This window comes from Notamacropus eugenii, chromosome 1 (genome assembly GCF_028372415.1).
Source record: "Notamacropus eugenii isolate mMacEug1 chromosome 1, mMacEug1.pri_v2, whole genome shotgun sequence".
NCBI classification, from domain to species: Eukaryota; Metazoa; Chordata; class Mammalia; order Diprotodontia; family Macropodidae; genus Notamacropus; species Notamacropus eugenii.
The window spans coordinates 302,164,243-302,188,295 of NC_092872.1; the positions used below are offsets into that span (position 1 = coordinate 302,164,243).

The window sequence follows — 24,053 nt, forward strand, 5'->3', positions numbered from 1 at the left end:
AGTGACTGAAAAAATGAATAAGCAGAAAAGAGATCATAATATAATTAAATAATTCAATGAGATAAAGGAAGATGAGGTGAAATCTCCAGAAGAAAGGGATAATTCTGCAAAACTACAATTAGATTCTTTCAAGCAGAAAGACCTCCAGAGTAGCTAAAAATCATATTAGAAGAAATAAAGGAAGAGATAGGGAGAAAAATAAGAGCACTTAAGGAAAAAAAATTAATTGATGATTTGTAACAGAAATTTGAAATTTTAATAGCCCTGAACAAAATGAAAAAGAGAATAGAAAAAGGTAGAATTTTAAAAATGCACAAATGCATGCAACATTAAATCAAAATCAAAATACAACAGAATGGAAAGAACACATACCAAAGCAACTAACGGTCCTTGAAAATAGAGCTTGGCAAGAATTATTAAGAATTACAACTAATAATAATAACTAAGAATTATTGGCCCCCTATTAAAACACAATGAGACAAAAAGCCTGAATATTATATTTTCAAAAAATCATACAAGAAAACTGCCTGGATATTTTGAAAATAGAAAGCAGAGTATGTATCAGTAGAATAGGTAAGATGTCAGCAGAGAAAAAATCCAAGGTTTCAAGGTTAACTCTCTAGAAAGTTAGTCTTCAAGCTCTAGAGATATTTGGTAAAAGAAAACATCTTGTAAGTATCCAAGAAGAGATAAGTCGTTTACCAAGGGATACCAGTTGGAATTGTCCAATAACATTCATCAATGACAAGAAATCAAAGATTGGAATATTTTAGATAAAAAAGGAAAGTGACTTGGCATACATGGACAACTTATTTTGCAAATTAGGGGAATATGTTTTTACAGAATTGATGGCTTTCGAGCATTGATTTTTGGAGAGTCAAAATTGGGAAGAGTTTTTTAAAAGGTAAAGATACCAAACAAGAAATTTATCTGTCTTAAATCCCCTATCATAGAAATCAAGGAAGCAAGTTAGAGGGAGAATTTGAATGCAGGTCCCTCCTGACTCTAAATCGGATAATCTCTGATGATTGCATATATCCTTCAGCAAGGGGACAGAATATGAGTATAAATGTTTTAAAATGTATATTTCACCCTTAGTCCAGTAGAGACTAAAGTCTAGGGAACATCTTAATGTTTTCTTGTCAGACTTTGCTGCTTTATCACATTCTTTAGAGTTTTTACTACTTCTTCTGTAACAGGGATTGGTAGGGGAAAGAGAAGGAAACATAGACCTGATAGCATACGCAATTATTTTCTGCCTCCTGCAGACTACAACATGGAGGCTTCATGATCATACTTCTGGGAGTTTGTAATAGTGGAAGTAGTGGAGCTGTTCTTTTACTGTTTCCTGACAGTTTACAGAGAAATCATGAAGTCTTTTAACTGGTTGCTAAGCAGGAATTTAATGTGCCTGTACAAGTCATGGACAGAAGAAATCTTTCTTCCCTGGTGGCTTTTAAGTGAGGGGGAAGAAGAACTGATGGAAGAGCCTCAAGCTCACTTTTTTTAAACCTAATTGCCATGTAGCCATGAACACAAGGCATTGTTGTTTTTTGCTGTATCTGTTGGGTTTATGTTACCCTAAGCTTAGGCAAATGAGTAACAGAAAAAGATGGACCCAGTTACAGGAGGGAGTTGATAATCCCACTGTATGCTGACCTTGTCAGACTTCATTTGGAGTTCCATGTACATTTCTGAGTGCTATGGTTTAATAAGTTAGACTAAAGGAAAGTAACCAAGATGGTTCTTGACATACGAGAATCAATTAAAGAAATATAGGAGTGTTTAACCTGAAGAACAGATTACTCAGAGGGGACCGAAGAGCATGGTAGAATGGAATGAAAATGGATGGATAGAATTAACTGTGGATGCATAGCATAAAAAAGAGATAATTCAGGGAGGATAGGACAACTGTCTCAAACTATTTAAAGGGCTTTCATATAAAAGAGGCATATAATTTGTTCTATTTGACCCTACAGGAGCAATAGTTGTAAGTTGCAAAAAGGCAGATTCAGGCAGAACTTCCTAGTAATTAGAGTTGTCTAAAAGTGGAGTAGGCTGACTAGAGAGGTAGAAGGTTCACCCTCCTTAGAGGTGTTTAAGCAGAAATTAGACAACAGTTGCAGGACATATTTATAGGAGGTTTTGTTCATTTATTGGTCAGACTAAATGGCCAGCTCTCAAATTCTATGATTCTGCAAAATACAAATTAATTTAAAAGGGAAACGAGTAGCTGAAGGAGTCAAGAAAGGTCTCATATAGGAGATATGCCTTAATATAAGTTTTGAAGGAATTTTGGTATACTATAAGGTAGAGATAAGAAGGGAGTGCATTTTAAGCTTCGGAGAGCTTGTGCAAAGGCAAGGAACTAAGAATGGAAATATTGTATAAGTGAGAGGACCTGTCTAGGGGAAGGACAGTTCTTGGAGTCAGGAGTCAAGTTCTGTCCCTGACATCATCCTCTGTGAGTTTGCCTCTAATGTGTAACTCTGGGCAATTGACAATTCAGTGCTCTCCAAACTTTTTTGGGCATGTACTCCTTTCAGTGATAATTTTTTGGCATACAAACGCAGTAGGTGTGTGTTTAATTATTTATACGTGATATACTTGTATTGATACATTGATAAGTATGTACATAAAAAAGAAATTTTAAAAAACATGAAACAAAATTAAATAAAATGTGATCCTAGAGTCACTAGAATTCCAGTGGAGTTGAGTAGGGAATTGACATAGTCATTCCTGTGTTCTAGGAAAATTCCTTTGGAAGGTGTGTGGAGGATAGATTGGAGTGCTGTGGTAGGAGCAATATGAAAGGTCCTGCCCTAAACAATCTAGGCTAATTTTTCCTCAAAAGTTATTGAAACCATTAATGAGACTTAATTAGTACAGAGAACTATAGGCTTATCTTGTTGACGTAGTTTTCTGGTATCCTAAAAAAAAAAAGCCTGGGCAAAAATTGCCACAGTGCTCCTCCATTAGGGTTTTTACCAACAGACCTGTATGATCAATACTGGGCACAGGGAAGCAATAGCTCCATGAATCAATACTCTTTCCTCACTGAATATTCTTTCTCATCTCTGAATGTTCTTCCCCTGATACTGATGTTAACTTTCTTTTATTAATTATCTCTGAGTGTCTCCTTTTGTTCCATTCTGAAGTCTGAATTACCATAGTGGCTTTAGCCAAACTCAGCTTGTGGCAGGAAGACTAGGAGACCATTGTAAGGTATTACAATGTAAGGTAAGAAATAAGAAGGGCTTGAAGTAGGATAATAGCTGAGTAGAGAGAAGGGGATAAAAGGGAGAGATATTGTGAAGGTAGAAATAGCAAGATTTGACAACTAATTGGATCTGTGGAGAGAGAGATGATGAGTCAAGGATAAGGTCAATGTTGCAAACCTGGGTGGCTAGAAGAGTGTGCCCTCAATAGAATAATGGAAGTTTAGAAGAAGAGTAGGTTTTGGAGAAAAGATAATGTAATTAAAACTCAACAATACCAGTTCACTCTGCGTTACTCTTTCATAGGGAAAAATGAAAAATAGAGAATGTGAGTTGGAAGTAGTCATGTTTTTAGATTTTAGCCACCACTAAGGGGTGACCTTCAGTAGCAATAAGGTGAGGAATGGTGAGGGAGGGATGAAAAATATGGAAATGATAGGGGTGGGGTGGAGAGGAGGCAGAGAATTTTACCTTCTTGGGTTGGGTTAAGTTATAACTGCCCTCTGAGGCCATATCTGGAAAGTCATAGCAGGCTTTCTGAAGGCAGAGTGAGGGGTATAGCTATGTTAAAGACAGACTCAGTATTGGCCATAGGAATGAATGGGATATGACCCATCTTTCTGTCTTCTGACTGGTTACACAGTCCTTGGGATCAAGCCATGACTCCCCTTGGAATTGTTCCACAGTTTCTACTTTGAAGACCACTGAGTTAACCTTTCAGTGTCCTAGTTTCTAGGGCAAGAAATTGTAGATGAGATGGAAATTTGCACTGGTAAAATTTCCATTCCATTGCCTACATCTATGAAATTATATGTCCCTACTGAAAAGCAAAGTGAAACAAATTCAATAATGAATAGACAAATAAAAAACAATCAGTAACGTGCAAAAGTAGAAAAATTTGCTTTCAATCATTTGAAACAATGCTATTGCATAGTTTTAATTGACAATTTAAAGTGAATGTGCTTTTCTTGTGGAGTAGGTGTGTTGGATGTATGCTGGAAAGTGTCTGTTATATTAAAGCAAATTAAACTCTATAAAAATTGCTCCCTCAGCATATAAGTAATTTGCTTTCCTGAGGCTTTAAAATATTTGAACGTGAAAATTTTAACTTTTAGCCAATTACTAGAGATAAAAGAGGACATTCTCTTCTTGTGGAACATATCTATGACCATTGGATGTTCCTTACAACATGTAGATCATACCATAATCATGCTTGACCATCCTGTGGTGTTCCCTGTGCTACCACAAATTCACCAAAAGAGGTTCAATTTCCTCAGTTTCTCTTGATATACCAAGATTACCATTGGAACCTTTTCTTTTGGTTTTTGAAAACTTCTCCATTAGCCCCTTCTGAAAAAGACACAGCCCATTTTGTAGGCTAGGTTATTGTTGTCCTTCATTCTTAAAGAAGATCAAAAGAGTCAAGTGTCAGTGTGTTGGACTGTGACTGATTGGACTAAGATGACCTTGGAATGTTATGCCACAAGGTGGACACAAATAGTCCTTGTGAACATGTGGGGTGCATTCTGAGGTTCTGAAATACATGGTGTCCCAAAAGTCTTGGTGCAGTTCTTCAACCTGCTGTAAGACTTTTGGGAAACAAAATAATCCAAGATTGTTTTAGACTAAAGCAAATGTTAAAAAAAAATCTTTTAAAAAAATAGGATCATAGGATTATAGAGCTAGAATGACTGCATTAATCTTGCAGCCCAACATTTTTGTACTATAGCAAAGAAACACCTCTTTAAGTGGATATATAATAATATATTTTGAAGGCTCATCAATAACCTCTTAGTTTTCAGTAAGATTTAGTATTTAACTTCCCACCAAATCCTAGGCATTGAACCTAAACGTAAAGAACTAAAAACCTAGAAGCCAAATATTGAAGTAGTGGCAGCTAGGTGGTGCAATGGATGGATAGTGCTGAACCTGGAGTCAGAAAGACAAGCTCCAATCAGACCTCAGGCTCTTCCTAGCTATGTGATCTTGGGCAAGTCATTTAACTTCTGTCTGCCTCTGCTTTCTCATCCATAAAAAGGGGATAATAATAGCATTTACCTCCTAGGCTAGTTGTGAGGGGGGAAATAAGACATTTACAAAATGCTATGCAAATTCTAGCTAGCTATTATTATTACTATTATTACAGCTAAATTCTGATATGCTGTGCTCTCTAACTTTTGGTTAGCCAAATTTTATTCCAAAATGATCTCATTGCAAATGTGACATTTAATCCTGTTAAATTCTAGCACTTCCCCATCTTGATTTTGTTGTTTGAATTAGGAACTTGCTTTAAAAAATAAAAAAAAAGGAAAGTGATAGAAAAAGAAAGGAAATATCTTGGAGGGGGAATTGATTTGAAGTTTTTTTTTTTTTTTTTAAGAATGTTTTTAAAAGGGAGTTCAAAGCAAGAACAATAAGACTACCTCCAGAATTGAACAAAAGCCTGGCTACACATTACCATGGGAAATAAGGACTGGCACTTCAGCAGATGGGGAAGTCCACCTAAGCCCCGGGAATAGCACAGGGACTGTGTCACCATGTTTTTTCTACTGACTGATTCCACCGAGTTCTGCTTGGTCCTGTTCTCTTGCATACAGGGACAAGGAGACAGGGGCCAAGGAGAAAAGAGAAGAGGAAACTCAGCATTTTGGGGTCATTTAAATCAACTTAGAGTAAGCATATGTCTGACGCTGTTTAAGAGAAAAAACTATCGAACCCTTTGATTCCTCAACTATGGAGAATAGAACGAGAGTCTATTTTGTTCTCTCGACTGGAACTAAAAGATTCCTGAGTGGACAATGCCCCCTCTCTGGGGCAAGTAAATGTCTCTCCCTTTTTCCCAAAGAAGTCCGGAAACGAACTAGGGAAAAAGTCTAATTGGGAGATCAAAAGGTCGCAAATTGGGTTACAGTAAAGGTCCAGGAAAAAGAGATTAGGGTCATTAGACCTACTCTCCCTTTCGCCAAGACACTCCTTCCTTATCTGAATGACCACGGGGAGAGCCTAGGAGATGAGGAGGGGGCGAGAAGAGGGAGGGAGGCGTGTCCAAGTGAGGGAGGATTTGAGAGGAGGAGGCAGAGGTTCCCGAGGACTGCATTGGGAAGTGTAGTCCTAGGCATCCAGTCTCTGAGAAGCTGTCCAGGGACTGAATCCCTAGGAAGTAACTACAATTCCCAGCGCTCTCCGGGGCCCCAGCCGGGAAGTCCATGCGCAGTCAGCGCTACATTGTATCCTATTAGGCTGGGAGTGATGTCACCTGCGAGCTTGTAACATACTAGCCACTACGGGGAAACTCTTTAAAAGGATCCCATTGTATTCCGAACTGCCTTTCGCAGCATTCGGAGGTTACCCAGGTAAGGAGGGAACGTCGCGCTGCACGTCTGTCCCTCCCTCTAGCTCAAGGGGACGCAGCTTCTTCTCATTCATTAAGTGGCACAGAGGGCACGGTGAGGAAGCGAGCAGACTGCGTGTTCATCTCGGAAAGGGCGGTAGGTTTGCGGGGTTTGCTCTTCCTCTCTGCCTTTCCCTCTCCTCCTCTCTCTCCCTCTCCCTCTCTCTCGCCCTCTCCTTTTCCTTAAGCTGCGGGAGGAAGTAGGTAAATTTTAAACCCGTCGTTCTGGTTGGGTATGGGTGGGTGGTGAAACGAGACAGTTCTGGGCTTTCGGGCTTGGATTGAGAAGTCTAACTGCCCCTGGGCTGGGGTGGGGGTTGGAAAAATGGCTGCACCTCAATGCAAAACTGAGGCGAGCAGGGAAGAAGGGGATTTAGGGAAAAATATTAGGCTTGTTACCCACATCCCTCCACGCCCCCCTTTTCTTTCATGTGTTTTCAGATGTGTTTTTGCACGAGGTAAATTGATCATGTCCAGTGCGCCTCCTCACCTCGGGGATTCAGTGAAGGCAAGGGAGAGGGAGGCAAGAGAAATTTTGGCCCCAGTTGTTTGGTGCTGCTGGGCAGCGCTGCTACCGAAAGACTCGCTTCCTTTCACCTAATGCCCCCTCGCCCTGGGGGCGCTGCGGGGGCAACCTGTGGTCGGGGGACTGGGGTAACAAAGCGTAGGTTATGAGAAAGGAGGGATCCTTATCTCGGCTGCTCTGAACTCTTAGCAGTAGAGGAGTGGCTGTGGGGAAGGCGAAATGTTTAACTCTCCCCCTGCCCTCCCCATCTCCAAATAGAAATCACCATTTCTTGCCCCAATCTTAAGGGCTGAGATCCGTGCAAAGTTCGAAGCAGAATGTCGGAGACTATGTATGTGGAGAACGGCAGGGTGTTGTGGAAATGAGTCTGGCAGAAGAGCCCTACAGCTGGGAGGGCGGGAGACAGTGCAGGAAACGAATGGTGGTTAAAGCCACCGCAGTGGGTTGTGGTGCCAGCCACTGAGCTGTCTAGCTGGTTGTTCCCGTCCCCATCCCCAAGGCGGTGCGCATCTCCGCCCTTGCCCTCTCCACGGTTTCCGAGATGAAGGGCACTTGGGCCAAGCTTGCATCCGGAGGCACCAGCTCAGCTGGGTGATTTGTTGCTGTCTCTTCGCGGGGAATTCGCGGGGACTTGTCGGGTACATTCTCTGAATGTCCTGAGGAGGAAGTGGTGTTGAGCTGGCCAGGTTTCCACCCTTCTGGATAAAGTGTTGGAGGTCAAGGGACTAATACCAGAAAGGCTTTCCAGTCCTAAATACTTTGTTTCCTAACCCAGCACCTAGATCTTTCCCGAATGAAGTATTATTCCTTCCATTTTTACTGTTACCTCCACCCCCACCCCACCCCACCCTAACCGACCCGACCCGACCCAGTATATTTAGAATTTGTTTACCCCTGTCAACTGGTTTGCTCTGTTAATTGGATTGGTAGTTTCTTGGAAAATGATGCTGGACTATGAATTGAAGCGAAATTTCCTCTCCGAAGGAGGGGGAGGATGAATTCCGTTGCTATGGTAACCCTGTTAGTACAGTCTTAATATCTCTCCCGGTTTTCTTCGTTTCTGGCTTGCTAGCCCCCGGGAAGGCAAGACTTCGTGGGCGTGGTCAAATGCTTGCCCCCCATCGAGCTGCTCATATAATTGCCTCCCCCCATTTCCCCATCTGCCCTAGGAAATTTTTCTCTACTGTATTTTTCATGGGAGTTTTAGAGACTTGTATTTGAGCCTTCGTTCCTCTTTGTTTTTTTCACCTGTGTGTGTCACCTGAAGTCCTTATCCATTTATAAATTGCTTTAGAAGACATGATTATTGAAACCAGTCCTGATGTTTAGGTTTTTAAACAGTCTACTCTCTCTGCCTTGGTAAGGAACTGTATTCTTCAAGACAATAGCCTAAGTAAGGAAATAATGTTGCAGACAGCCCATTTGAGAGCTTGTACTTCTTTTGTGAGACTGAAGAAAATTTCAGTGTCTTTAATCTAATTTGTCATCTGTGAAGTTGATTGGGAAAAGAGTAGGCCCCAAATAATAACTAATGAAAATGTCTTCTCTTCTGGGGAAAGTGCTAGGTTTGGAATCCTAATATCTGGATTCCAATCCAAGTTTTGATTATGGCCAAATTGAGATTAAGCTTCCTTATCTGTAAAATGCAGATATTATTTGTACTACTTACCAACCAAGATGCTCAAATGCCTTTTGAAGAATGCATTTTGTAAACTTTGAGCTGCTATAGAAATGAACTATTTTTAATGCAACCGAATTGTTCATTTAAAATGGCACTACATATATAACTGGGGCAGCTAGGTGGTGCAGTGGATAGAGCACCAATGCAGGAGTCAGGAGGACCTGAGTTCAAATTTCACCTCAGACACTTGACACTCACTAGCTGTGTGACCCTGGGCAAGTCACTTAATCCCAATTGCATCCTGGGTCATCTCCAGTCATCCTGATGAATATCTGGTCACTGGATTCAGATGGCTCTGGAGGAGAAGTGAGGCTGGTGACCTGCACAGCCCTCCCTCACTCAAAACAAAGTCAAGTGCAAGTCATGTCATCACTTCTCTGATGGCATGGTCTTCTTCAGCAACGAAGGATGAACACACACATATATATATAACCTAATTTAAAGGGTTTTCTTTCAGTGGACAACATATTAAAGCAGTTCTAATTCAGCTTTACCATTAAATTGCTATATCCTGATCAAGTAACCAACTTCTGTGACTTTCTTCTTTTATGGAATAAGAGGGCACATCATATCTTAAATGAGCAGTTCACTCAAAAATTAGAAAGAGAATGTCTGAGATCAGACAGAGACTAGATAAATCTGGAGAAGGGAAATGGGCCTGTGCCAGCACAATCCTGTAGAAGACATGGGAGGAAGCAAATGGGAGTTTAAAACCACAGCACTGGAGTGTGATCCTCCAGCTCTATTAAAAAAAATTCTTAATTTCTTAGACTTGTACTTCAGTTTTTAAAATTCTGAATGGTATATACAAAGACTGCTTAGTTAAATCTTTCTGAAAACATTTTTAAAACAATAGCTGGAGCTGCAAATTGAACAAACTTAGCAGGGTCCAAAAGGAGCAGACACTTTCTATTGCACTGAAACTGTCTTGTGTTGGCCTGTGTAACAAATTCATTTATTGTCCTTTTCTTTGTTCTTCGATCCTAAAAGCAACTTGCTGAGTTTTTCCCTTTTGGTAAATTGAAACTGTCTGCATTTTAAAATTGTCCAAATTTCATATTCTCCCAAAAAGCAAAATTCATCTTATTTGCCCATGGCAATGGTTTTCATAGTATAAGTTCATTAACAGTGAGAATAGAAGTGTGGTTTCTCACATGTGACTTTGCTTCTTTTTCTCTGGTTTTGCCTGAAATGCTGTCTCTTCTCACCTTGCCTCTTACTTCCACCCCTTAGAATCCTTTAGCATTCAGTTCAGATTCCACCTTGTGCAGGAGGCTTTTTGTAGCCCTCACCCCCCTCCCCACCCATTAGAAGACCACCTGCTAGTACCTTACTGTAGTCTAAGGTTACCTTGTAGGAGTAGCACCTGTTTTGCTTAGGTAGGACCAGTTTCTCTTTCAAAGAAGCTAGAAGACTGTCCTTAGGATTTAATTGGGTCATGTGATTTGGGCTTGAACCTTTTTATGGTTGAATAAAAATATGGTCTTAGTGTTAAATGTTTTATGCTGCATAAGTATGTCACCTTGAGGTTCAACCTAGAGCCTGAATCACTGGGCTGGCCTTGACTAGGCATGACCCAGAAAACCTATTGTATCTATTCCTTATGTTATATATACCTCTTTATATATATGTTGTCTCTTCTGTCCAAATGTAAGTTCCATGAGGGCAGGGTTTGTTTGAACTATTTCCTTTGCATTCCTACTACTTAGCACAGGACCTGGCATTTCCTAAAATTAATAAATGTCTGTTAATTGTTTTCCTGACTCTTAGATCTGTCACTTTGTCCACTAAACCATGTAGTCATGAAATAGCCATTTCATAACTTTATTCATCTATCATGTATGTGCTAAATATTTATCTATACATGTTGAAATATGTACATCATATAGAAAATACTGATTAAAGGTTACAGAAGGGAAGAGAAATTCAACTCACTTATTAATTTTATATGTGTGCACATGCATTTGCTCATTTATTTTAATAAGTGGACCCATGATTTCATCAGAGTAAGGAGCTCCCCAGATGAGGAACTCTTTTACCAATGTGGTTCAGTGTCTGTTTGATGACTTATGGTCTTAAGAGTTACCTGGGTCACTGAAAGGTTAAGTGACTTGTCCAGGCTAGATATATGTGAACATCTAGATAAATGCTGGATTTAAAACATGGCATTTCTGTTTCTTTCACCTAACTCAGTTCTTTTCCATGCTGCTTTTGGCAGAACATCCAGAATCAGGACTAACTGAGCTGCCCTATGCATTAGGTGAAATTGATTTCAGCTCATTGATGAGGCAATTTGCTGCAGTGGAAAGGGCATAGGATTTGGTGGCAGAGGTCCTGCGTTCAAATGCCACTTACACTGTTATTACCTGCATGATCTTGGCTGGATCTACTTAACCTCTCTGAGCCTCAGCCTTCTCCGGAAAAGTGAGGGGCTTGGACCACATGACCTTTTGGGACCCTTCTAGCTATACAGTTAATATTATTTTAGGCAATTTTCCTAGTTTGAACTTCCTCTGGCTGATGCTCCAATTTGGACAGTTGTAGTTTTAAAAAAAGCTTTTTGTATTCCTTTGTCAGTCTTCTAGCTTTGAAAAAGCATTTTAAAAAGTCCTTATTTTTGTTATCTCTTTGTTTTTTATGTCCTTTTACTCTACTCAATGAGCCATTCCTTGTAACGATGATTTAAGAAGGAATTGGGAGGGAGAAGAGGCAGTTTAGCAAAACTAACCAACACAACTTCTATATTTGACAATATGAAATATGGCATATCCACAAGTTGCTATCTCCTTCCCCAATCCCTTACCCCCCCTAAAAAAAAAAAGGGAGGGAGGAACATTTTCTCAACTTCTCCTGGCCAAGCCTGTTCATTATAATTATATAGCGATTCATTGTCTTCTTGGTTCAATTTAATTCTCTGCCTTAGTGAGTACAAGTTATGTATTCTCTGAATTTCTCATCTTGTCATTCCTTAGTGAACAGTAGTCCATGATATTCATGTACCACAATTTGTTTAGTCATTTCCCTATCATTGGGCATCTACTTTGTTTCTTGTTCTTTACTCCCACAAAAAAATACATAGTTAGGTATAGATATTTTGATGTACAGGAGACTTTTTTCCTGGAATTTAACCAGTTTTCTCAGATAAAAGTTGTACAACAGAACACTGAGAAAGCCAATGGAAGGCTGACAAGAGGCAGAGTCTACCAGAAACCTTTGCCAGGCCACTAAAGGCTCATAAGACACTGGAAGTATGAGTGAAGTGAGTGATTGTATTTTGTTTTTAGTATTCTCCATTTTAGGCAGTCAAAAAACCATCTCTTCTAGTCTGTGGTAAAGGAAGGTGTGCTGAAGAATGACAGTATCATTTACTTGATATTTGATGTTACTTTTTGGTTAGAGATGGTGGTCCATGGTTCTGGATATAAATTACCAAGTGGAGTCAGAGGGAGAGGCATGTCAATGGTGAAGATGGCTCCATTGGTTATGTAGTTGGCTGGTAATTTTAAAGAGTTGAACGAAGGTGTGCCAAGGAATTTCAATTCTTATCTTTGTGGAATAATCTAGTGTGCTAAGAATTTTTCGGTGAATGTGGTTTTTATTTAAGCTACTGTTTGTCAAATTGCTTTTTATTGCTGGAATTATAGCTATCAAAATATAGGAAAGTTACCTTTTGTAAATATTTTTTGTGGTGGCATAAAGATTTGGTGGCTTTGGCTTGAAGAATCTTGGCCTGCTGTTCAATCATTTTTTAAAAGGTTGCAGCTACTTAGATCAGCATGTACACAAGCTTACCCCAAAAGCTGGTAACCACTGGGAGCCTTAGGTGTTTGATTTGTGAGGTAATCACTAGTGCTTGTAACTTCTACCGAGACCTCCTCTGGTTTTTATCTTACTTGTCATATTTCCACGTGTTAAGTTTGACCTTACATAGTGAGAAGTAACCAACTTATTTCAGTAAACTTTTTCTCTCAATAGGGGCCAGTAACCACAAGCTAAAATTCTTTCATTTGGAGTTTTGGGGGAAATTTTTCTTTGAATGGACCAGGCATTCTGAGTCATTCATTTTTTATTTAACTTTCCAACACCTCGAAGATGCAAGACAGAGCTTTCAAGAAACTAACGGCTCAAAGCCTCTACTCTTCTTTAAAACTTAATTTTATGTATTTATTTTGTGAAATTTTAAGTTTTGAACTGTCTTTTCCTCTTTTCCCCACCCCACGCTAGAGAAGGCCACCATTTGATGCAGATTTAGAAATATGTATAAAACCATACTACTCATACTTCTGTTTATCAGTTCTTTCTCTGGAGGTGGACAGTGTCTTCCTTCATATGTCCTTTATAGTTTGAGTATTTACAATACTCAGAATAACTTGGGTGTTCACGATTATTATTCAAAAAATATTGCTGCATACATTGTTCTCTTGGTTCTGCTAATTTCACTTTTAATTATTTCATGTAGGTCTTTTCCATGTCTTTCTCAAATTATCACAGTACAGTAGTATTCTATCACAATCATATACCATCACTTGTTTAGTCATTCCTCAATAGATGGACATTCCCTCAATTTCTAGTTCTTCGCCACTGCAAAGAGAGCTGCTATAAATATCTTAGAACATATAGGTTTTTGTCCTTTTTCTCTGATCACCTTGGGAGACAGACGTACTTGTGGTATTGCTGGGTCAAAGAATAAAACGTAACATACTCCTTAGGATTTTCTTAGATGTGCAAAGGACATAGAATAGACTTTCCTATATGGCAGGGATACTTCCCTTTTTTGTTTCATCGACCTCTTTGGCACTCTGGCAAGATCTGTTGTCACTGTTCAGTCCTTTTAGTCACGTCCAACTCTTTGTGATTTGCAGTGCTTTTTGGCAAAGATACTGGAGTGGTTTGCCATTTCCTTCTCCAGTTCATTTTACTGATGAGGAAATTGGAGCAGATAGGGGTAAGTGACTTGCCCAGGGTCACACAACTAGTAAGTGTCTGAGGCCACATATAAACCGGGTCTTCCTGAATCCAGGCCTTGAATTCTATCCCTGAGTCACCTAAAAACTGCTCCAAAAACCTGTTGACACTTTTTCAAAACAATGTTTTTGATACTGTAACAGCAAGCACCCCAGCATATGCAGGAAGGGCCTGTGCATTACAGATACATAAAATAAAATGCATAAGATTACAAAGGAAGCCAATATTGGAATACAGTTGTCACAATACTTAAAAAAAAATAAAATACTTAGATTTCAGATTAAGAACCCTTACTTTGTGGGGAAAGATGAATGATCATTACTAGAATGATCCAACATGAGGAGAGGCAAAGGAGACTTTGACAATCTACGTATCACACTAGAAGCTCTTGGCTATTGTTAACAATACCCTATTCTGGAACAAAAAATTGTTATCTCATACTTTGGATTCATTTATAAATTCAAAAGCAATGAAAAGTGCTCTTCATAAAGAGTTGTGCATTTTCTGTTAAACACCTGTGGTTTCAGTGGTCTGGTTGCTTCTCCCACTGAGGCAATTTTTAGCCCTAATCTGGAAAGTACCCCCTACTCCCTGAGCCCCACCTTTTTTAGATAGATTCTTATTCTGGTTGGCATACTTCCATGCTAATGAGGCCAGGGTCCTGAGTTCTCCTTGGACACAGACTGATCAAATCCTTAAAGCCAGTCCAGAGGGGAACTGTATGAAACCGTTGTAGTTTGCTGGGTGCAAATCTCTCATTTGTATTTGGGGCAATGGGAAATCTAAAAGATGATATCTTATGATAGAAGTACAATAACGTTGTAATAAGTAGAACCAGCTTTTAATATGGTCCCTCATATTAACCTGAGGTCAGACAAGTGCTAGATGTTTGCTTTCATAAGCAGATATTAATGATACAGTAGGGGAGAGAGTTGGATAATTTCTCTGGTAGAGTTTGGGTCAGGAAAAGTGTTGGTTCTCTCTCTTTGCTAAAATTTTGTTATCAACAAACATTATTAATTACTTACTCTATATGTCATCTAGATGATGCAGTGGATAGAGTGCCAGGCCTGGAGTCGGGAAGACAGAGTTCAAATCCAGCCTCAGACACTTCCTAGCTGTGTGACCCTGGGCAAGTCACTAAACCCTGCTTGCCTCAGTTTCCTCATCTGTAAAATGAACTGGAGAAGGAAATGGCAAACCAGCCCAGTATCTTTGGCTAGAAAACCCCAAATGGAGTCATGAAGAGTTGGAAACAACTGAAAAATGACTCAGCAAAATCTCTATGCCAGTCATTCATGCTTTTAGTTTTAGTTCTTTTTTCATTAGAAGGAGTTGCTTCTAATTTAGCAATGATGATAGAAGCTGGGGGAAAAACACTTTTGAGTTCTGTTTTGCTATTCTAAATGAAAATTACTGCCAAATTATGTCAGTGATTGCAATGGCCCTAGAGGAAGTTCTTAAAAGAGAGCTTGAAATGCTAAGTGTAGATAATGGTATTTGTCTATAGCAAATGGATAAGTTAGCTGTACACAGGATATCAAAACTGAAGATGGCATTTCAGTGTCTGTATTTTGTGGTTTTTGTTTTAGGGAGTAAATTTTTTTTTTAAATAGAGACCTGATAACAGAGCAGAGAAGTGATAAGAAAACCAGGTAGGCTGGTAGAGGGGATATTGAGATAAGATACTAATCCATGAACTCGGTGCCAAATCCAGAGACATCTGACTAAAAAGTGATTGTGGAAAAATGCAAGGAAGTAAAAGCCTGAGCTGAAAAAAGTTGTGCAACAGAAGAGAGTGATTTAAATCAACTTGAAGTAGGTTAGAGGAAGTATAGAGTGATGGAGAGGCATCAGGAGCAGGTTTTAGCAATAAACCTGCTACTTGCATGCCTGTGTGACTTTGATTAAATTTCTTAATCTCTCTGAACCTCAGTTTTTCCATTTGTAAAATAAGAGATTTGAACTAGATATAAAATCTAGTTTTTATATAGTAGACATATTTTATTATATTATATATAAATATGTATACATATAAAATATATATATTATGTATTTTATACGTAATAGATATAAAATCTGATTTGGCCACATTTTAATTTCTCTTGGTGAGTTCAATGATTTGGAAAATAATGCAGCCTGAAAGCCCTGCTGAGAGGAAGAGTGGCCAGAAGTAACTATTGGTTGGTTCCATGCCATAATAGTGATAATTATTCTATCAAGGCAAACAAATAAGGAATTTTTAACAAGTGGCCATTAATTGAATTTTTGTGATAGATTAGTTTAGGGATGATACTAAAGATACTGTTTTGTTTGCTAGAATAGGTCAGCTCACTTTGCATCCAGGTATCTCTCCCATCACCCCTTCTTTTTGTGGGAAGAGGTACTTGCTTTGTATATATAACTTCTCTTCTTGTTCAGAACGAATTTGTATTTTGGACTAAAAGAGGGAGGTAGAGGAGCAGAGTGTGTAGCTGTAAGTGTAGTCAACCACCATTAAGTTTGTCTTAATGTCTTAAAAAGATGAAAAATTCCTTTATTCGTCTCTACTTCAGAGATTGCCTAGTCCAACTCATAGCTGAAGAAAAATTCTTTTTTAACATCCCTAACGGTGAGAAGTGGTCATCCAGCCTCCACTTGATGGGGAACAGACCTCCAGGGATGGAGAATAGGTAACAATTCTTTGTGGTTAGTACCCACTGCCTTTCTATGCCAACTCCCATTGGGAGACTGACTTTTATTTTAGACAATATATGCTCTTGGTTTGACCTAATTTCATTTCAGCATCCTTTCTGTAGCTGAAGTTTCCTTTCTCCCATGCCTCATTTCTACCCATTTCTACCCTCAGAATGTAATTTCAGCTCAAGGTATCAGTGAACTGCTTTATTGTGAGTTTTTCATTACTTTCACATAGCCTAGTGAGACAATGTAGACTGCTAGGATTCACATTTGCACACCTCTGAATACCAAGCATACATTTAAAAACGTAACTCCGCCTTTGCCTTTTAGTTTACGAAAGAGGAGCCTATTGTGGCATAGAGAGAACTTCTTATATTAGAATTCTCCAAGTTCTCCATGTGGAATAAGTTAGAAAAGTATGGAGAGCGAGTTCTTAGGTTACACTTGTATCTTATCACTTGGTTCCCTCTGGGTTGTTATTGTTTATACTGTCTCCACAGCCCAGGAATCTCTTTAACTGAAAACATGCTTGACATATAAAGATACTAATATCTTGTCTTCCTTCTTGTGGCTGTCCTTGCTGATTGAGACTTTAATCTCTACAGCCAGCAGTCCTTTTTGTCTTGTTTAAAATTTCTGTTATGACTCAGATGACACGAATGTTATATTTATCAGATTTGTAGAGGACACAGAACTCCAAGGAAGAGTTATTAACGTGTTAAATGTGTCAGGATCCAAAAAGCAATATTCAGCTAGAGCAGAGGACCAAATTTAATAAAATGAAACATAGTAGAAATAAAAGCAAACTCTTACAAGTGAGTTTTTAAAAATCAACTTTCCAGGTACAAAATGGAGATGGTGTGGTTGGTTGGAATTTCATCCAAACAAGAGTTGGGTAGTTTAATAGTTAGTAAGCTGAACATGAGTCAGCATTGAGATTTTTTTTCCCCCTCTCATTACTAGACTTGTGACTTCATTGATATAGGGAACTTCCTATGAGGAAGGAACTCCCTTTAACAATTCAGGCACCTCCCCTACAATTTCTAATCCCAGAGAGTTGCCATGGGGTACTGAGAAGTTAACGGACTTCCCAGAGACACATAGTCAGTGGAACCTGAACCCAAGTCTATAGCTGGCCCCCCTAGCCCTAGCCACTATGCAGCATTGTTTTAGCAGCCAGACATGGTAGTGGGGGAATGGGGTGGGGGAGTGTATATGATACAGGAAACAACAGTGTAACAGTACTGTCCTCGGATCAAACCACATTTGGATAGTATTCAATTCTGCGTGCCCTACTTTAGGAAGTCCATTGAAAGTCTAGAGAGCATCCAAATAAAGGTGCCCAGGTTGGTGAAAGGCCTTGAGCTTATGCATTATGGCATAAGAGACTAGGGATGGCTTTCAGAGGAGATGTGATTGGGCAGCATCCTGACAATTTTCAGGTACTTAATAGGCAGTCATTAGGTTGAAACAGGAGTGAGAGAGGCAAAGAAACATACATTATCTAAGCTTCTTGTAAAGAAAACCTCTTTGAAGTATTAGTGCTGTCCAAAAGTGGATCAGAAGTACACCTGGCAGTTTTTGCTGCTGGAGCAAACACTGTGATAGGCACCTTTACATCAGTTTTTAAAGACCATTTGAATTGAGTGTGAGGGAGAACTTGGGATGCCTTTCCATGATGAAGACACACCATGAGATGGGGAGGAAGGAAGGAAAATGTAGCTCTGCTAGTGAACTGAGGAGGAGAAGCGGGGGATGGGGTCAGGCCTGCAAATTTACCATCTGGTAGATTCCTATTTTAACAAATTCTTGTTAACTGGATGCTGAAATGAGTTGATTTTATGATAATAAAGGATTAAAATGTTCTTGTCTTCCAAATTTGAATACCCTGGGGAAAAGGCAGTCTTTCACATACCCCACCTCCCTGCCTTTACATTAAATCTGGGTGACTACTTGTTCTGGATTTTGTAGAGGTTTCTGATTCATGAAAAAGTTTGGCTAAATGATCTTGGAAGTCACTTCCAACACTGAAATTGTTTCATTAAATGCCATAGGCACATAAACCCTGAATATTTCTGATTTCAAGATGAAAATAATTTGAGATGCTTTCTAGTGAAAATATGGTGGGAAAGATAACTTAGGAAAATGTGTTAATTTTTTTTTTTTAATAAGAGTGAGTACAATGAGGAGCAAAATTAATCCTTCTATTTGTAATTTATTCATATTTAGTTAGCAGTTTTCCTGAGTACTTTAGTCCTTAAATGAAAAATTTTAGATGATCTGTTTAATAGAAGTATTTACTGATAGAGGGATGTTAGAATTTTCCATGGTTTTAGTAGATGGAGTTTGGAGTGATTAGAATATTTTGTAATTGCCATTGTCCCTGCCTTCTACCCTCCTTCAACTTATTCTCCTGGTATGTTCCTCCCTCTACCCCCCATTACATATAGTAAAGACTAAAAGGAAATACAAGGTAGGTAATGACTTTTCTATGTTCCTTGCCTATCTTATTTAAGATTCAGTGTATTTTTTTCTGTTACTACTTAAAAATTCCTTTTATGATGGCTTCAATAAACATTTTCATATACAAAGAAGAAAAGAATTTTATATGAAACTGTGAATCTCCATCCAGTTTTTTTTTATGGGAATGCATATTAAATTTCATCAGAAGGCTGGCCACCTGGGGATTAATTTTTGGGAGTTTAAGGGAATACATGAAACAAGGAAAAATAAAAAAAATGTCACTCAATCCTGTACAGTTCCTTTCTACTTCTTCAGTGACAACATAGTTGCAAGAAATAAATTAATATACATTATGCACCTACTACCATGCTAGGCACTGTACAAAAAGACAAAGGCTACTAAGAATCCCACAATATTTGGAGTATCACTAAACTTCAGTTTGACTGTTGAGAACTTGAGATTGTGAACTCAGGTGCCAGGGACTTCAGTGTGTGTGTGTGTGTGTGTGTGTGTGTGTGTGTGTGTGTGTGTGTGTGTGTGTGTGTGTGTGTGTGTGTGTGTGTGTCCATCCGTGTCCTCAGTGCTTAGATCACTGCCTGGTATGTGGTAGATGCTTAATAAATGCTTATTGACTGACTGACTGTTGGTACTCTAAAGGTGAAATTCTTGTCCAGTGACCAGCATGTTACTGGGGGGATCTGAATCACATCAGTTTTCGTATACTTTCAATAAATGAAACTAGAAGAAGGAAGGTGGTAGCTTAATGTAAACAGGCTTGTAGGTGCTCCTTCAAGAGGTAAGGAAAGGAATTGGCAAGGTAGAGTTTATCCTACACTGAGAGGCAACAAGATATCTTATTTCACAGTTTAATTAGTCAACATATTTTATAAGACTAACAATAAAGTTTGCAAAGAGACCACCATGAAAATAATTGTAATCATGCAACAACTGTTTGCTGGTGATAGAGAAGTTCCATGAAGAACTGTATAAGATTCATCAAATCAAATATTCCGGGACTTACTGACTTAAATACAAAGATGGGAAAAGGTAAGAATAGGGAGAAAGCATGGTAAAGAATGAAGAAATGAGAGAGAACAAAGCCATAGATTGCATAGAAGCCTCATGCCTTTATGTCATGAATACTTTTTCCGAAAAAAGAATTGGTAGGTACTGGACATGGTGAGTGCTAAATAAAATCATGAAGAATGAAATAGATTGTATTTTAACAGACTTGTTTTTGATGTAGGATATGTACTCGAATTAACTGTTTTTAAAGACAGATTATTGACTTGTCAGAGCTAAGATGGAAATCAGTTTAAAAAGCAAAGAAGAATTAAATTAAAAAGCTATGGTATAAGGTGGGAATGAGTTATCCTTGAATTATTTAAGCAAGTAACTGAAAACCCAAATGGAATGGACAACAGAAATGACATTGACACTGGCTCTAGAAGTTTAACCCATGTAGATTAGTTGATGCAATAAAAAGATCAAAAGACCCCAGAAAATACTTTGGTCAGCCCAGACAAAAAGAAATGGCTGCCACAGATAGCATAGATTTAGAATGTAGATGTCATATTTTCTCCCCTAAAAGAGTGTAGACCCCTTGAAGGCAGAGATTGCTTTTTTTTTTTTCATCTTTTTTTTGTTGTTCTTTTATCATTAGAAGCGTCTGGCACATAGGTGCTTAAATAAATGAAAAATGGTATTCACTCACACTTCACATGCATCTGATATAAGTTCAATAAATGTTAGAATGTCCAGTGGAGATCATGTGGTGCAGCCCTCTCACTTGACAAAAAAATGGAAACTGAGACCTAAAGAGATTAAGAGACTTGTCCAGGATCTTACAACTGTGTCATGGCATAGCTGAAACGGAAACCTGGGTTTCTTCTTTATTATCCCAGATCTTGGTTTTTTACTGTAGATAGCATGTTTGTTTCTGAAGAAAACACACATTATGCAATAGATGAATAAGAACTTACCAATTAAAGGTTATTTACTTTGACAGGCAAGTTATTTCATGTTTTCCATCTATACATCATGCCTCTCTTAGCAAAGGAATGCAAAGAGTACTGTCAAACTAATAAGCAGCAGTTTGTAACCCTAAATCCCATCTTTTCTAATATTAGATGTTTTTAGGTGCTAAAGGTCAAATCATTCCCTTTTCTTGAACTAAAAGGTTGTCTTCAGATCTTGATTGGACAAAATTTTCAAGCAGAACAATATGTGCACCTGATATATCCAAGAGAAAGGAGACAAAAGATGAAAAATGCAAATCACAAGCTTATTTCCTTTCCTTTTCCTCCTCCTTTGTCTCAATCTCCCTCTCTTTCTTTCTCTCCATCTCCCCTTCCCTTTTTTCCCTACCTTTCCCTCCCCTCTCCTCATTCATCCCTCTCTCCCCTCTCTTGCCTCTTCTTCTCTAGACTATTAGAAACCAGTGTTGCTTCTTTTTTGCAAAATATCTAGGTCCTTATACCTCTTTAATTTAAAAAAAAAACAACAGTTCCTGCTTTTTCACTGTTGGAATACTGTGATATGTCCATATATATGTTATTTACTGTTCAAAATACTAAAAAATGGGAATTGATATTCTTGTTACACATAATTTTCTGTTGTCAAATTTAATGTATTTTTTTGTTCTCTGTTTCTCTAATTGTACACTGTAACACTAGAGAAGAAAAATGGTGAGAAAGTACTAAAGCAGAGATGTGCTGGAAAATATTTAACAATCTGGGGTGGGGGGGAGGGCGAATGTATAAATACAAGTTGTAAAGGCCAATCTGCATTATTAGCATTTCTTTCATTACCTTAAGTCTAGAGAATAATTAAAGCAATAAGTCAAGCTCTGATTTATAGACTTGGCTGATCTTGAGTGTGAATCCACACTCTGAAAGTCTGACAATCAGGTCTTGAAGATTTCCTTTATTTTAAGAAAAAGTTAACATGAGTGTTATAAGTTTAAAAAATGAATTAAGTAATTAGTGAAACACATTGTGTGTAGTTAAGGTAGTTTCAGCTATGTATCTTGATGAATATTCAGTTTTCCTTTTTTTTTTTTCCAAAGTAAAATAACTATGTGGTGCTAGATAAGATCCCTTAATTTAAAAGTACTAATAAGAAACATATATATGAATATAGACATGCAACCTGTACATATGTCCATGTGCATATAAATATGCGTATGTGTACATATAGACACATGTACGCATGCAGACATGCACACACATGTGTATATGTATACACGTGTGTATATGCATATGTGCGGATATGTGCTTGCCCACATATATATGCATATGTGTATACATATGTATGTGTATGTATGTGTGTATAGATATGTAGTTTCCCACTTTGAATTTAGAGTCAGTAGAAGTGGATTTTAATTCCTACTTTGCCACTTAACTATCTTTGTGACCTTAGGTACACATTTAATCTTTGTGATCTTATTTCTTTTTTTGGGGCGGTCAGGATTAAGTGACTTGCCCAGAGTCACACAGCTAGTAAGTGTCACGTGTCTGAGGCCAGATTTGAACTTGAATCTTCCTGACTCCAGGGCCAATACTGTATCCACTGTACCACATAGCTGCCTCCTGTTATTATTTCTTTATCTTTTAAGATCCCTTATAATTGATTAAATAAATCTTTGATCCTATGATCCTGTTAAAATTGGGAGCTCATTTCTTATGGTTCCTCATTTGGGGAAAATAATGAATGCAATAGATTTAGAGATTTATCCCATTTTCACCTTTAATTACCATTAAAATCTGTTGATGGATAAAATCATGTTATGATAAACCACTTGGATCCATTTGATAAATATCCATTCATGAATTATTGGTTGATTTTGAACCAGTTGAAACTTAAGTGTGTTTTACATAGTTTTTCCTAACTGTAGGAAAAAATAGAAATAATTAAAGATCATTCCAAATTCATTGAAAATTCTAGATCTCTTTGAAAATGATTAATGTCCTGTGATTTAATCTTTTGTGAAATCTGTGAAATCAGAGTTGGAAAGGACCTTAGGGAAAAGTCATTTAGTCCAACTCTTCTATATGCCATCCCCATTTTGCAGATGAGGAAACTGAGAACTGGAAGAAATTAGTCACATAATTAGCAAGTGACCAATGTGGAATTCAAGCGCCACCCCACTCCCCATACCCTGTCTTATATTTCACATGTGATGATATCTTTAGTAAGTATAATAAAACAAATTAAGAAACTTCATTAGAATGATTTAGAGTAGGGTTTAGCAAACTAAGACTCATAGGCCAAATCTGGTCCACTGTAAGCCAGAATAAGTGTCAGGAGCAGAAATTCTTGAATTATTGCAATCTGGCTTTTTATACGACATCCCATAAATCCCCAAAATTATTGTAACAATGAATTTTCTGAAAGGACAAAAAATATTGAGTGGGAAGTTAATGATATTCACTATTTCCCTTCAATCGTACTTATACTTGGGAGGATGAGGGGGTGTAATACTCCAAATATTTTAAGGTGTAGAGATGCAGAAATTTATGAGTAGTTTATGTGAGAAAGGAATATGTGATATCCATTATGTATTTTTGTGAAAATGTTATCAAAACAGTATATACATAAAGCTTCTTTTCCAATATGTTTAAAAGCATAGCCTACTCCTAATTTCCCTTAGGCTGTTACAGTAGTCAGAACAGTAAATCATATTTGCCAATTTTTTCTTCATTTTTTGTTAGCCAAATAGTATTATAAAGTGCTTAAAATAAAGTGTGAAATGTAGACATAAGTTGCTCGCCAAAGAAGTTCTTGTTTAAATATTACCTCAGGAAGTATATGCAGTTTTTTCACCCTCCTTAAGCAGATGCATCTTTAATTCTATTAGAACAGAATGTTACATTCCCAGAATATTTTGAAGGAAATCCATTTATCATTATAAGCACTTCTCTATTTGATCGTACCTTTGTTCAGATTATTTAGGGTGTAGTTCTAAAAACTGTAGTTCTTAGTAGAATTGTAATTAAGAATTCTAGGACCTGGTGCTTGTTCAGATGAGTGGAGAGTTGTAGTAGGTTGGAAAGGCAGATCTGGGAGGAAGGCTTAATGGCTCAGGAACCTTGGGGGTATGTCAGCCCAACTCTGTTTGGGATAAAGGGT

General features: G+C 38.1%; 1 protein-coding gene across 11 annotated transcripts in view; it reads left to right on the plus strand.

Moving 5' to 3' along the window:
* The first annotated feature begins 6,339 nt into the window (after positions 1-6,339).
* Positions 6,340-24,053, plus strand: part of DAAM1 (dishevelled associated activator of morphogenesis 1) — a 202,787-nt gene continuing 185,073 nt past the window's right edge. For 2 of the 11 annotated variants that reach the window (XM_072629337.1, XM_072629345.1), the window contains exon 1: positions 6,340-6,571. The gene's annotated coding sequence lies outside the window, so the exon portion shown is untranslated. Of the gene's footprint in view, positions 6,707-24,053 lie in introns of all 11 variants that reach the window. The other 9 variants (XM_072629336.1, XM_072629344.1, XM_072629342.1 and 6 more) reach the window with 7 other exon arrangements.